The 12,202-nt window shown below is 46.2% G+C and overlaps 1 long non-coding RNA gene across 1 annotated transcript; it reads left to right on the top strand.

Annotated features, from left to right (window-relative positions):
• The first annotated feature begins 502 nt into the window (after nucleotides 1-502).
• LOC135057658 (uncharacterized) lies at nucleotides 503-11,734 on the top strand. Its single transcript, XR_010244273.1, has 3 exons — nucleotides 503-619; nucleotides 9,809-9,943; nucleotides 11,488-11,734. It is a non-coding gene; the product is annotated as an uncharacterized LOC135057658 (long non-coding RNA).
• The last annotated feature ends 468 nt before the right edge of the window (nucleotides 11,735-12,202 follow it).

The following is a 12,202-nucleotide window of genomic DNA, read 5'->3' as shown; positions in this document are numbered from 1 at the left end:
TCACAATGCTTCTTCCTGTAACATTCTATCTACAGCTGCTGACGTTTCCAGTTTCCATGCAGGAAGACAGGTAGGAGGAGGTGAGTCCTACATAGCAGGGTATGATGGAGAGGGGTAAGGAAGACAGAATGCAGTATAGTCTGCTGAAAGGCAAGACAAGATAGACACAACAGGGAATACAGGTACAAGGAAGGACACATAAATAGGAGAAGCACAGGAAGGAACGACATATTTAGGAATAAAAATGTAGCGTTACAGGTATAAAGAGGGCAGTATGGAGGATAAGCACACATACAGGGGATGCAGATAACCTGGGTCTCTATGAGGCAGGATCGTGGCTTTGGGATGAAAAAGTTAATAAAATAGATAAATGGAATATTGATAACTTTGAAAGTATCTTGTTTGGTTTAAGGAAAATTGGGAAACTGGTTGACTCATGGACATTTTATTGTACTTAAATTAGTACTATGCTTAATGATAGTCTTTTATGTTTTTTAGATCATCTGGCAAAGAGATTTGCAGAGTGTCGGGTGACCGGCAAAGAGATCTGCAAAGTGTCAGTTGAAGACGACGGGAGGGGTCGCAGAGGTAGCAACAACTGGAGCATAACATGAAGGAGGTAAGTTACCATACTCTCTCTGCACATGTTACATCTGCCCCACCTGCAGTGCACATGGGTGGTCATTCCAAGTTGATCACAGCAAGAATTTTGTTAGCAGTTGGGCAAAACCATGGGGGTCATTCCGAGTTGTTCGCTCGCAAGCCGTTTTTAGCAGCTTTGCACACGCTAAGCCTACGCCTACTGGGAGTGAATCTTAGCATAGTAAAATTGCGAACGATGTATTCGCAATATTGCGATTACACACCTCGTAGCAGTTTCTGAGTAGCTTCAGACTTACTCGGCATCTGCGATCAGTTCAGTGCTTGTCGTTCCTGGTTTGACGTCACAAACACTCCCAGCGTTCGCCCAGACACTCCTCCGTTTCTCCGGCCACTCCTGCGTTTTTTCCGGAAACGGTAGCGTTTTTTCCCACACGCCCATAAAACGGCCTGTTTCCGCCGAGAAACACCCATTTCCTGTCAATCACATTACGATCACCAGACCGATGAAAAAGCCGTGAGTAAAATTACTAAGTGCATAGCAAATTTACTTGGCGCAGTCGCAGTGCGGACATTGCGCATGCGCATTAAGCGGAAAATCGCTGCGATGCGAAGATTTTTACAGAGCGAACAACTCGGAATGAGGGCCCATGTGCACTGCAGGGGAGGCAGATTTAACATGTGCAGAGAGAGTTAGATTTGGGTGTGGTGTGTTAAATCTGCAATCTAATTTGCAGTGTATAAATAAAGCAGCCAGTATTTATCCTGCACAGAAACAAAATAACCCACCCAAATCTAACTCTCTCTGCACATGTTATATCTGCCCCCCTGCAGTGCACATGGTTTTGCCCAATTGCTAACAAACTTGCTGCTGCGATCAACTCAGAATTACCCCCATGGTTTTGTCCATTAGAGAACAAATTTGCTGCTGCGATCAGGTCTGAATTAGGCCCAGTGTATGATACTAACATGGGGGGTAATTCTGAGTTGATCGCAGCAGGAACTTTGTTAGCAGTTTGGCAAAACCATGGTGGTCATTTCGAGTTGTTCGCTCGTTATTTTTTTTCGCAACGGAGCGATTAGTCGCTAATGCGCATGCGCAATGTTTGCACTGCGACTGCGCCAAGTAAATTTGCTATGCAGTTAGGTATTTTACTCACGGCATTACAAGGTTTTTTTCTTCGTTCTGGTGCGTTCAATCTGCAATCTAAATTGCAGTGTAAAAATAAAGCAGCCAGTATTTACCCTGCACAGAAACAATGGCCCTCATTCCGAGTTGTTCGCTCGTTCTTTTTCATCGCATCGCAGTGAAAATCCGCTTAGTACGCATGCGCAAAGTTCGCACTGCGACTGCGCCAAGTAACTTTACTATGAAGAAAGTATTTTTACTCACGGCTTTTTCTTCGCTCCGGCGATCGTAATGTGATTGACAGGAAATGGGTGTTACTGGGCAGAAACACGGCGTTTCAGGGGCGTGTGGGAGAAACGGTGGGAGTGCCTGGGCGAACGCTGGGTGTGTTTGTGACGTCAACCAGGAACGACAAGCACTGAACTGATCGCACAGGCAGAGTAAGTCTGGAGCTACTCTGAAACTGCTAAGTAGTTAGTAATCGCAATATTGCGAATACATCGGTCGCAATTTTAAGAAGCTAAGATTCACTCCCAGTAGGCGGCGGCTTAGCGTGTGTAACTCTGCTAAATTCGCCTTGCGACCGATCAACTCGGAATGAGGGCCAATATAACCCACCTAAATCTAACTCTCTCTACAGATGTTATATCTGCCCCCCCTGGAGTGCACATGGTTTTGCCCAACTGCTAAAAAATTTCTTGCTGCGATCAACTTGGAATTACCCCCATGGTCCTAGCACTAGTGAAGACTAGAGATGTGCACTTGAAATTTTTCAGGTTTTGTGTTTTGGTTTTGGGTTCGGTTCCGCGGCCGTGTTTTGGGTTCGACCGCGTTTTGGCAAAACCTCACCGAATTTTTTTTGTCGGATTCGGGTGTGTTTTGGATTCGGGTGTTTTTTTCAAAAAACCCTAAAAAACAGCTTAAATCATAGAATTTGGGGGTCATTTTGATCCCAAAGTATTATTAACCTCAATAACCATTATTTCCACTCATTTTCAGTCTATTCTGAATACCTCACACCTCACAATATTATTTTTAGTCCTAAAATTTGCACCGAGGTCGCTGGATGACTAAGCTAAGCGACCCTAGTGGCCGACGCAAACACCGGGCCCATCTAGGAGTGGCACTGCAGTGTCACGCAGGATGGCCCTTCCAAAAAACACTCCCCAAACAGCACATGACGCAAAGAAAAAAAGAGGCGCAATGAGGTAGCTGTGTGAGTAAGATAAGCGACCCTAGTGGCCGACACAAACACCGGGCCCATCTAGGAGTGGCACTGCAGTGTCACGCAGGATGGCCCTTCCAAAAAACACTCCCCAAACAGCACATGACGCAAAGAAAAAAAGAGGCGCAATGAGGTAGCTGTGTGAGTAAGATAAGCGACCCTAGTGGCCGACACAAACACCGGGCCCATCTAGGAGTGGCACTCTAGTGTCACGCAGGATGGCCCTTCCAAAAAACACTCCCCAAACAGCACATGACGCAAAGAAAAAAAGAGGCGCAATGAGGTAGCTGTGTGAGTAAGATAAGCGACCCTAGTGGCCGACACAAACACCGGGCCCATCTAGGAGTGGCACTGCAGTGTCACGCAGGATGGCCCTTCCAAAAAACACTCCCCAAACAGCACATGACGCAAAGAAAAAAAGAGGCGCAATGAGGTAGCTGTGTGAGTAAGATAAGCGACCCTAGTGGCCGACACAAACACCGGGCCCATCTAGGAGTGGCACTGCAGTGTCACGCAGGATGGCCCTTCCAAAAAACACTCCCCAAACAGCACATGACGCAAAGAAAAATTAAAGAAAAAAGAGGTGCAAGATGGAATTGTCCTTGGGCCCTCCCACCCACCCTTATGTTGTATAAACAGGACATGCACACTTTAACCAACCCATCATTTCAGTGACAGGGTCTGCCACACGACTGTGACTGAAATGACGGGTTGGTTTGGACCCCCACCAAAAAAGAAGCAATTAATCTCTCCTTGCACAAACTGGCTCTACAGAGGCAAGATGTCCACCTCATCATCATCCTCCGATATATCACCGTGTACATCCCCCTCCTCACAGATTATCAATTCGTCCCCACTGGAATCCACCATCTCAGCTCCCTGTGTACTTTGTGGAGGCAATTGCTGCTGGTCAATGTCTCCACGGAGGAATTGATTATAATTCATTTTAATGAACATCATCTTCTCCACATTTTCTGGAAGTAACCTCGTACGCCGATTGCTGACAAGGTGAGCGGCGGCACTAAACACTCTTTCGGAGTACACACTTGTGGGAGGGCAACTTAGGTAGAATAAAGCCAGTTTGTGCAAGGGCCTCCAAATTGCCTCTTTTTCCTGCCAGTATAAGTACGGACTGTGTGACGTGCCTACTTGGATGCGGTCACTCATATAATCCTCCACCATTCTTTCAATGGGGAGAGAATCATATGCAGTGACAGTAGACGACATGTCCGTAATCGTTGACAGGTCCTTCAGTCCGGACCAGATGTCAGCATCAGCAGTCGCTCCAGACTGCCCTGCATCACCGCCAGCGGGTGGGCTCGGAATTCTGAGCCTTTTCCTCGCACCCCCAGTTGCGGGAGAATGTGAAGGAGGAGATGTTGACAGGTCGCGTTCCGCTTGACTTGACAATTTTCTCACCAGCAGGTCTTTGAACCCCAGCAGACTTGTGTCTGCCGGAAAGAGAGATCCAAGGTAGGTTTTAAATCTAGGATCGAGCACGGTGGCCAAAATGTAGTGCTCTGATTTCAACAGATTGACCACCCGTGAATCCTTGTTAAGCGAATTAAGGGCTCCATCCACAAGTCCCACATGCCTAGCGGAATCGCTCCGTGTTAGCTCCTCCTTCAATGTCTCCAGCTTCTTCTGCAAAAGCCTGATGAGGGGAATGACCTGACTCAGGCTGGCAGTGTCTGAACTGACTTCACGTGTGGCAAGTTCAAAGGGCAGCAGAACCTTGCACAACGTTGAAATCATTCTCCACTGCGCTTGAGACAGGTGCATTCCACCTCCTATATCGTGCTGAATTGTATAGGCTTGAATGGCCTTTTGCTGCTCCTCCAACCTCTGAAGCATATATAGGGTTGAATTCCACCTCGTTACCACTTCTTGCTTCAGATGATGGCAGGGCAGGTTCAGGCGTTTTTGGTGTTGCTCCAGTCTTCTGTACGTGGTGCCTGTACGCCGAAAGTGTCCCGCAATTCTTCTGGCCACCAACAGCATCTCTTGCACGCCCCTGTCGTTTTTTTAAAAATTCTGCACCACCAAATTCAAGGTATGTGCAAAACATGGGACGTGCTGGAATTTGCCCAGATTTAATGCGCACACAATATTGCTGGCGTTGTCCGATGCCACAAATCCACAGGAGAGTCCAATTGGGGTAAGCCATTCCGCGATGATCTTCCTCAGTTGCCGTAAGAGGTTTTCAGCTGTGTGCGTATTCTGGAAACCGGTGATACAAAGCGTAGCCTGCCTAGGAAAGAGTTGGCGTTTGCGAGATGCTGCTACTGGTGCCGCCGCTGCTGTTCTTGCGGCGGGAGTCCATACATCTACCCAGTGGGCTGTCACAGTCATATAGTCCTGACCCTGCCCTGCTCCACTTGTCCACATGTCCGTGGTTAAGTGGACATTGGGTACAGCTGCATTTTTTAGGACACTGGTGACTCTTTTTCTGAGGTCTGTGTACATTTTCGGTATCGCCTGCCTAGAGAAATGGAACCTAGATGGTATTTGGTACCGGGGACACAGTACCTCCAACAAGTCTCTAGTTGGCTCTGCAGTAATGATGGATACCGGAACCACGTTTCTCACCACCCAGGATGCCAAGGCCTCAGTTATCCGCTTTGCAGCAGGATGACTGCTGGGATATTTCATCTTCCTCGCAAAGGACTGTTGGACAGTCAATTGCTTGGTGGAAGTAGTAAAAGTGGGCTTACGTGTACGACTTCCCCTCTGGGATGACCATCGACTCCCAGCAGCAACAACAGCAGCGCCAGCAGCAGTAGGCGTTACACGCAAGGATGCATCGGAGGAATCCCAGGCAGGAGAGGACTCGTCAGAATTGCCAGTGACATGGCCTGCAGGACTATTGGCATTCCTGGGGAAGGAGGAAATTGACACTGAGGGAGTTGGTGGGGTGGTTTGCGTGAGCTTGGTTACAAGAGGAAGGGATTTACTGGTCAGTGGACTGCTTCCGCTGTCGCCCAAAGTTTTTGAACTTGTCACTGACTTATTATGAATGCGCTGCAGGTGACGTATAAGGGAGGATGTTCCGAGGTGGTTAACGTCCTTACCCCTACTTATTACAGCTTGACAAAGGCAACACACGGCTTGACAAATGTTGTCCGCATTTTTGTTGAAATACTTCCACACCGAAGAGCTGATTTTTTTGGTATTTTCACCAGGCATGTCAACGGCCATATTCCTCCCACGGACAACAGGTGTCTCCCCGGGTGCCTGACTTAAACAAACCACCTCACCATCAGAATCCTCCTGGTCAATTTCCTCCCCAGCGCCAGCAACACCCATATCCTCCTCATCCTGGTGTACTTCAACACTGACATCTTCAATCTGACTATCAGGAACTGGACTGCGGGTGCTCCTTCCAGCACTTGCAGGGGGCGTGCAAATGGTGGAAGGCGCATGCTCTTCACGTCCAGTGTTGGGAAGGTCAGGCATCGCAACCGACACAATTGGACTCTCCTTGTGGATTTGGGATTTCGAATAACGCACAGTTCTTTGCGGTGCTTTTGCCAGCTTGAGTCTTTTCATTTTTCTAGCAAGAGGCTGAGTGCTTCCATCCTCATGTGAAGCTGAACCACTAGCCATGAACATAGGCCAGGGCCTCAGCCGTTCCTTGCCACTCCGTGTGGTAAATGGCATATTGGCAAGTTTACGCTTCTCCTCCGACAATTTTATTTTAGATTTTGGAGTCCTTTTTTTACTGATATTTGGTGTTTTGGATTTTACATGCTCTGTACTATGACATTGGGCATCGGCCTTGGCAGACGACGTTGCTGGCATTTCATCGTCTCGGCCATGACTAGTGGCAGCAGCTTCAGCACGAGGTGGAAGTGGATCTTGATCTTTCCCTAATTTTGGAACCTCAACATTTTTGTTCTCCATATTTTAATAGGCACAACTAAAAGGCACCTCAGGTAAACAATGAAGATGGATGGATACTAGTATACTTATGGATGGACGAGCGACTGCCGACACAGAGGTAGCTACAGCCGTGGACTACCGTACTGTGTCTGCTGCTAATATAGACTGGATGATAATGAGATGAAATCAATATATATATAATATCACTAGTACTGCAGCCGGACAGGTATATAATATATATTTATTATGTAATGACTGATGACGGACCTGCTGGACACTGTCAGCTCAGCAGCACCGCAGACTGCTACAGTAAGCTACTATAGTAGTATGTATAAAGAAGAACGAAAAAAAAAAAACCACGGGTAGGTGGTATACAATTATGGATGGACCAGCGACTGCCGACACAGAGGTAGCTACAGCCGTGGACTACCGTACTGTGTCTGCTGCTAATATAGACTGGATGATAATGAGATGAAATCAATATATATATATATAATATCACACTAGTACTGCAGCCGGACAGGTAGATATATTTATTATGTAATGACTGATGACGGACCTGCTGGACACTGTCAGCTCAGCAGCACCGCAGACTGCTACAGTAAGCTACTATAGTAGTATGTATAAAGAAGAAAGAAAAAAAAAACCACGGGTAGGTGGTATACAATTATGGATGGACCAGCGACTGCCGACACAGAGGTAGCTACAGCCGTGGACTACCGTACTGTGTCTGCTGCTAATATAGACTGGATGATAATGAGATGAAATCAATATATATATAATATCACTAGTACTGCAGCCGGACAGGTATATAATATATATTTATTATGTAATGACTGATGACGGACCTGCTGGACACTGTCAGCTCAGCAGCACCGCAGACTGCTACAGTAAGCTACTATAGTAGTATGTATAAAGAAGAAAGAAAAAGAAAAAAACCACGGGTAGGTGGTATACAATTATGGATGGACCAGCGACTGCCGACACAGAGGTAGCTACAGCCATGGACTACCGTACTGTGTCTGCTGCTAATATAGACTGGATGATAATGAGATGAAATCAATATATATATATATAATATCACACTAGGACTGCAGCCGGACAGGTAGATATATTTATTATGTAATGACTGATGACGGACCTGCTGGACACTGTCAGCTCAGCAGCACCGCAGACTGCTACAGTAAGCTACTATAGTAGTATGTATAAAGAAGAAAGAAAAAGAAAAAAACCACGGGTAGGTGGTATACAATTATGGATGGACCAGCGACTGCCGACACAGAGGTAGCTACAGCCGTGGACTACCGTACTGTGTCTGCTGCTAATATAGACTGGATGATAATGAGATGAAATCAATATATATATATATAATATCACACTAGTACTGCAGCCGGACAGGTAGATATATTTATTATGTAATGACTGATGACGGACCTGCTGGACACTGTCAGCTCAGCAGCACCGCAGACTGCTACAGTAAGCTACTATAGTAGTATGTATAAAGAAGAAAGAAAAGAAAAAAAACACGGGTAGGTGGTATACAATTATGGATGGACCAGCGACTGCCGACACAGAGGTAGCTACAGCCGTGGACTACCGTACTGTGTCTGCTGCTAATATAGACTGGATGCTAATGAGATGAAATCAATATATATATATATATATAATATCACTAGTACTGCAGCCGGACAGGTATATAATATATATTTATTATGTAATGACTGATGACGGACCTGCTGGACACTGTCAGCTCAGCAGCACCGCAGACTGCTACAGTAAGCTACTATAGTAGTATGTATAAAGAAGAAGAAAAAAAAACCACGGGTAGGTGGTATACAATTATGGATAGACCAGCGACTGCCGACACAGAGGTAGCTACAGCCGTGGACTACCGTACTGTGTCTGCTGCTAATATAGACTGGATGATAATGAGATGAAATCAATATATATATATATATATATATATAATATCACTAGTACTGCAGCCGGACAGGTATATAATATATATTTATTATGTAATGACTGATGACGGACCTGCTGGACACTGTCAGCTCAGCAGCACCGCAGACTGCTACAGTAAGCTACTATAGTAGTATGTATAAAGAAGAAAGAAAAAAAAAAAAAAACGGGTAGATGGTATACAATATTATATATATATTATATACAATTATATATATATATTATATATATTAAACTGGTGGTGATTATTAAACTGGTGGTCAGGTCACTGTCACACTATCAGCAACTTGCAAGTAGTACTCCTAAGCAGACAATCACAATATATATTATACTGGTGGTCAGTGTGGTCACAATGGCAGTGTGGCACTCTGGCAGCAAGTCCTGCTCTCAGACTCTAACTGCTCCCCACTGTCAGTGTCTCCCCCACAAGTCAGATATACATTATACAGTCACACTATCTATCTATCTATCACTTCAGCAAGTAGTAGTACTCCTCCTAAAGTACTCCTCCTAATGCTCCCCAAAATTACTACTGTGTCTCTCTCTACTCTAGTCTCACTCTCTTCTCTATAAACGGAGAGGACGCTAGCCACGTCCTCTCCCTATGAATCTCAATGCACGTGTGAAAATGGCGGCGACGCGCGGCTCCTTATATAGAATCCGAGTCTCGCGATAGAATCCGAGCCTCGCGAGAATCCGACAGCGGGATGATGACGTTCGGGCGCGCTCGGGTTAACCGAGCAAGGCGGGAAGATCCGAGTCGCTCGGCCCCGTGTAAAAAAAAACTGAAGTTCGGGCGGGTTCAGATTCCGAGGAACCGAACCCGCTCATCTCTAGTGAAGACCTGGAGCAGATAACTTGGGTATCTATGAGAAAGGATCTTGGGCTTTGGATAAAAAGTCAATAAAATAGATAAATTGCAGATTAATAAAAATGAAAGTATGTAACAAAATGTAGTAGTGTAGTATACTTATACACATAGTATGTCTGACCAGGAAATTCTGGTTATTTAGATCATCATTTGACAAAGTTCTGGCAAAGAGATTTGCAGAGTGTCGGGTGACCGGCAAAGAGATCTGCAAAGTGTCAGTTGAAGATGACGGGAGTGGTCGTAGAGGAATTAGTGACTTGAGAATAGCACGCAGGAGGTAAGTTACCATACTTGTGTAATTGTGTGTGTGGTGGGGGGTATTGAGAGCACAGTACAAAACATAGAGTCTATGGTGGGGGAGAGCGGACAATACAAAACATGCAGAAGGGGGCAACTTGGTATAGTACATACAGATGGTGTGGGGGCACAATACAAAAACATAGAAATTGTGGCGTACTCTATAGGACATATAGAGGAAGGACATACACTTCTGGGGGTTGCGAGATGTAGAACATACTGTAATACTGAAAAACAGGAAGGGTGGGGAGAGCATGACACAGAACACACAGATCGGGGAAAGAACAATACAGATCGGGGAGATAGTGAAATGGCTGACATTTACAGTATATCAATGAACTAGGGGCAGGTGTACAAATCCTGGGAGAGTGATAAAGTGCAGAGAGCTAAACTAACAATCAGCTCCTAGTTGTCATCTTTCAAACACAGCCTGTAACATGGCAGTTAGGAGCTGATTGGGTGGTACTTTACCTCTCTCCACTTTATCACTCTGCAGGGCTTAATACATCTCCCCCATAGAATAACCAAATGATGAAATGGTACAGAATGGTATAAATGATGTGAATTGGAGCTGTAACAAGTGACTGTTTCCCTATCTTTCCCTAAAGGTGACGTAGTCCTTTCCCTAGAGTCCTTCTCCTTACCGCTCAGGGGGCCTGATTCAGATGCGGATGCAGAGCTGCTGTTGCACCAAGTGGCTGAATGCTTTTTCACTGTGCATGTGTGTAAGCTGCACTGTGCACGAAATGAAATCAAGCTCCCATAGAGGATCCTGTCGCAAAGTGATTAACAGGAAGTCAGCGTTTGTGGTGGTAACGGGGGTGGCTAACTGTATACAGGCGTGTCAGGTCCATTCAAACGCCGTTCCATGTGCGTGCATAAATTACCCATTGCGACCTGTGTTGCTGCTGGAGAGCCCCCTGTGTCTAGTAGACTGGCTCAGCCTATGACTGCTCAGACTCACGATGCAATTGTGAACGGCAAGATTGCAGCAGCGATTGCTTCAACAACCACAACTGAATCAGGCCCACAATTACACCATTATGTTTTACTATTTTATCACATTTAACAACTAAGGGGTCAGTTTAATCAGGTGCGAGTTTGTCTTACAACAGCCGCACTTTCCGGTAGCCCCATAGGCTGAATCTGGCCACGAAGTGTGTGAGTTTGGATGCTGTTGAAACGTTGCAGCAATGGTAACTCATACCTAATTAGATTGACCCCTAAATGTTAGCAATTTATAGCTTTTATTATTTACTGGTCAAATTTCTTTTCTGAAGGTACCCACTAATTACTATAAGAGAGAACTTATCCCCCCAATGTGTGTATTGTATAAAAACAATTGGCCCTTTGGGATAATTGTCCTTATTTTAGGTATTTTCCATGTCCTCAGTAGTTAGAGTAACATATTTACATAGAGAGATTTTTCTCTCTACACAACCACACCACTGTTTGCAGTTTGTCTCTCTGCTTGTTCATCCACTAACAATGATTTTTCATTTCTTCCTCTTCTTCTACACGCAGTGGGTGATCCCTGAATAGCTGCCCTGGGAGGAGAGCTGCGGACACATGCTCCAAATGTTGGGACATATGGATTACCTATTAGGAGATGCGGTAAAGATGCCGGCTGTCGGGTTTACGGCAGTCAGAATACTGACACTGGGATCCCGACACTCTTCAGAATCCCGACGTTGGAACTCCGAATGGGCAAGGATACCAATGCCCATATCCCCATGATCATAGGTTTAGGGATGGGCAAGGAGGGTTAGATTTAGGCATCAGGCACGGGGGGGGGAGGGGAGTGGTTAGGCTGCTCGGGAGGAAGGGTTAGGTTTAGGCGTCAGGCGGAGGGATTAGGGTTAGGCTGCAGGTGTGGGGGAGGTTAGGGTTAGGCTGCGGATAGGGTGGGTTAGGCACCGTCGGGGGTGGTTAGGGAGGGAGGGTTAGGTTTATTCATCAGGCGGGAGGGTTAGATTTAGGCGTTAGGCAGGGGGGTTAAGTTTAGGCTGCGGCTGTGGTTAGGCACCCCCAGGGGAGGGAGGGTTAGGTTTAGGCATGGGGATTAGGTTTAGGAGTCAGGCGGGGGGTTACGTTTAGGCTGTGGGTGGGGGGAGGTTAGGGTTAGGCTGCAGGTAGGGTGGGTTAGGCACCCCTGGGGGTGGTTAGGTTGCAGGGAAGGGAGGATTAGGTTTAGGCATCAGGCGGGGGGTTAGGTTTAGGCATCAGGCACTGGGTTAGG

The sequence above is a fragment of the Pseudophryne corroboree genome, chromosome 3, assembly GCF_028390025.1.
Source record: "Pseudophryne corroboree isolate aPseCor3 chromosome 3, aPseCor3.hap2, whole genome shotgun sequence".
NCBI classification, from domain to species: domain Eukaryota; kingdom Metazoa; phylum Chordata; class Amphibia; order Anura; family Myobatrachidae; genus Pseudophryne; species Pseudophryne corroboree.
The sequence above is the reverse complement of the archived record's forward strand: the minus strand, read 5'-3'. Positions and strand labels throughout refer to the sequence as shown.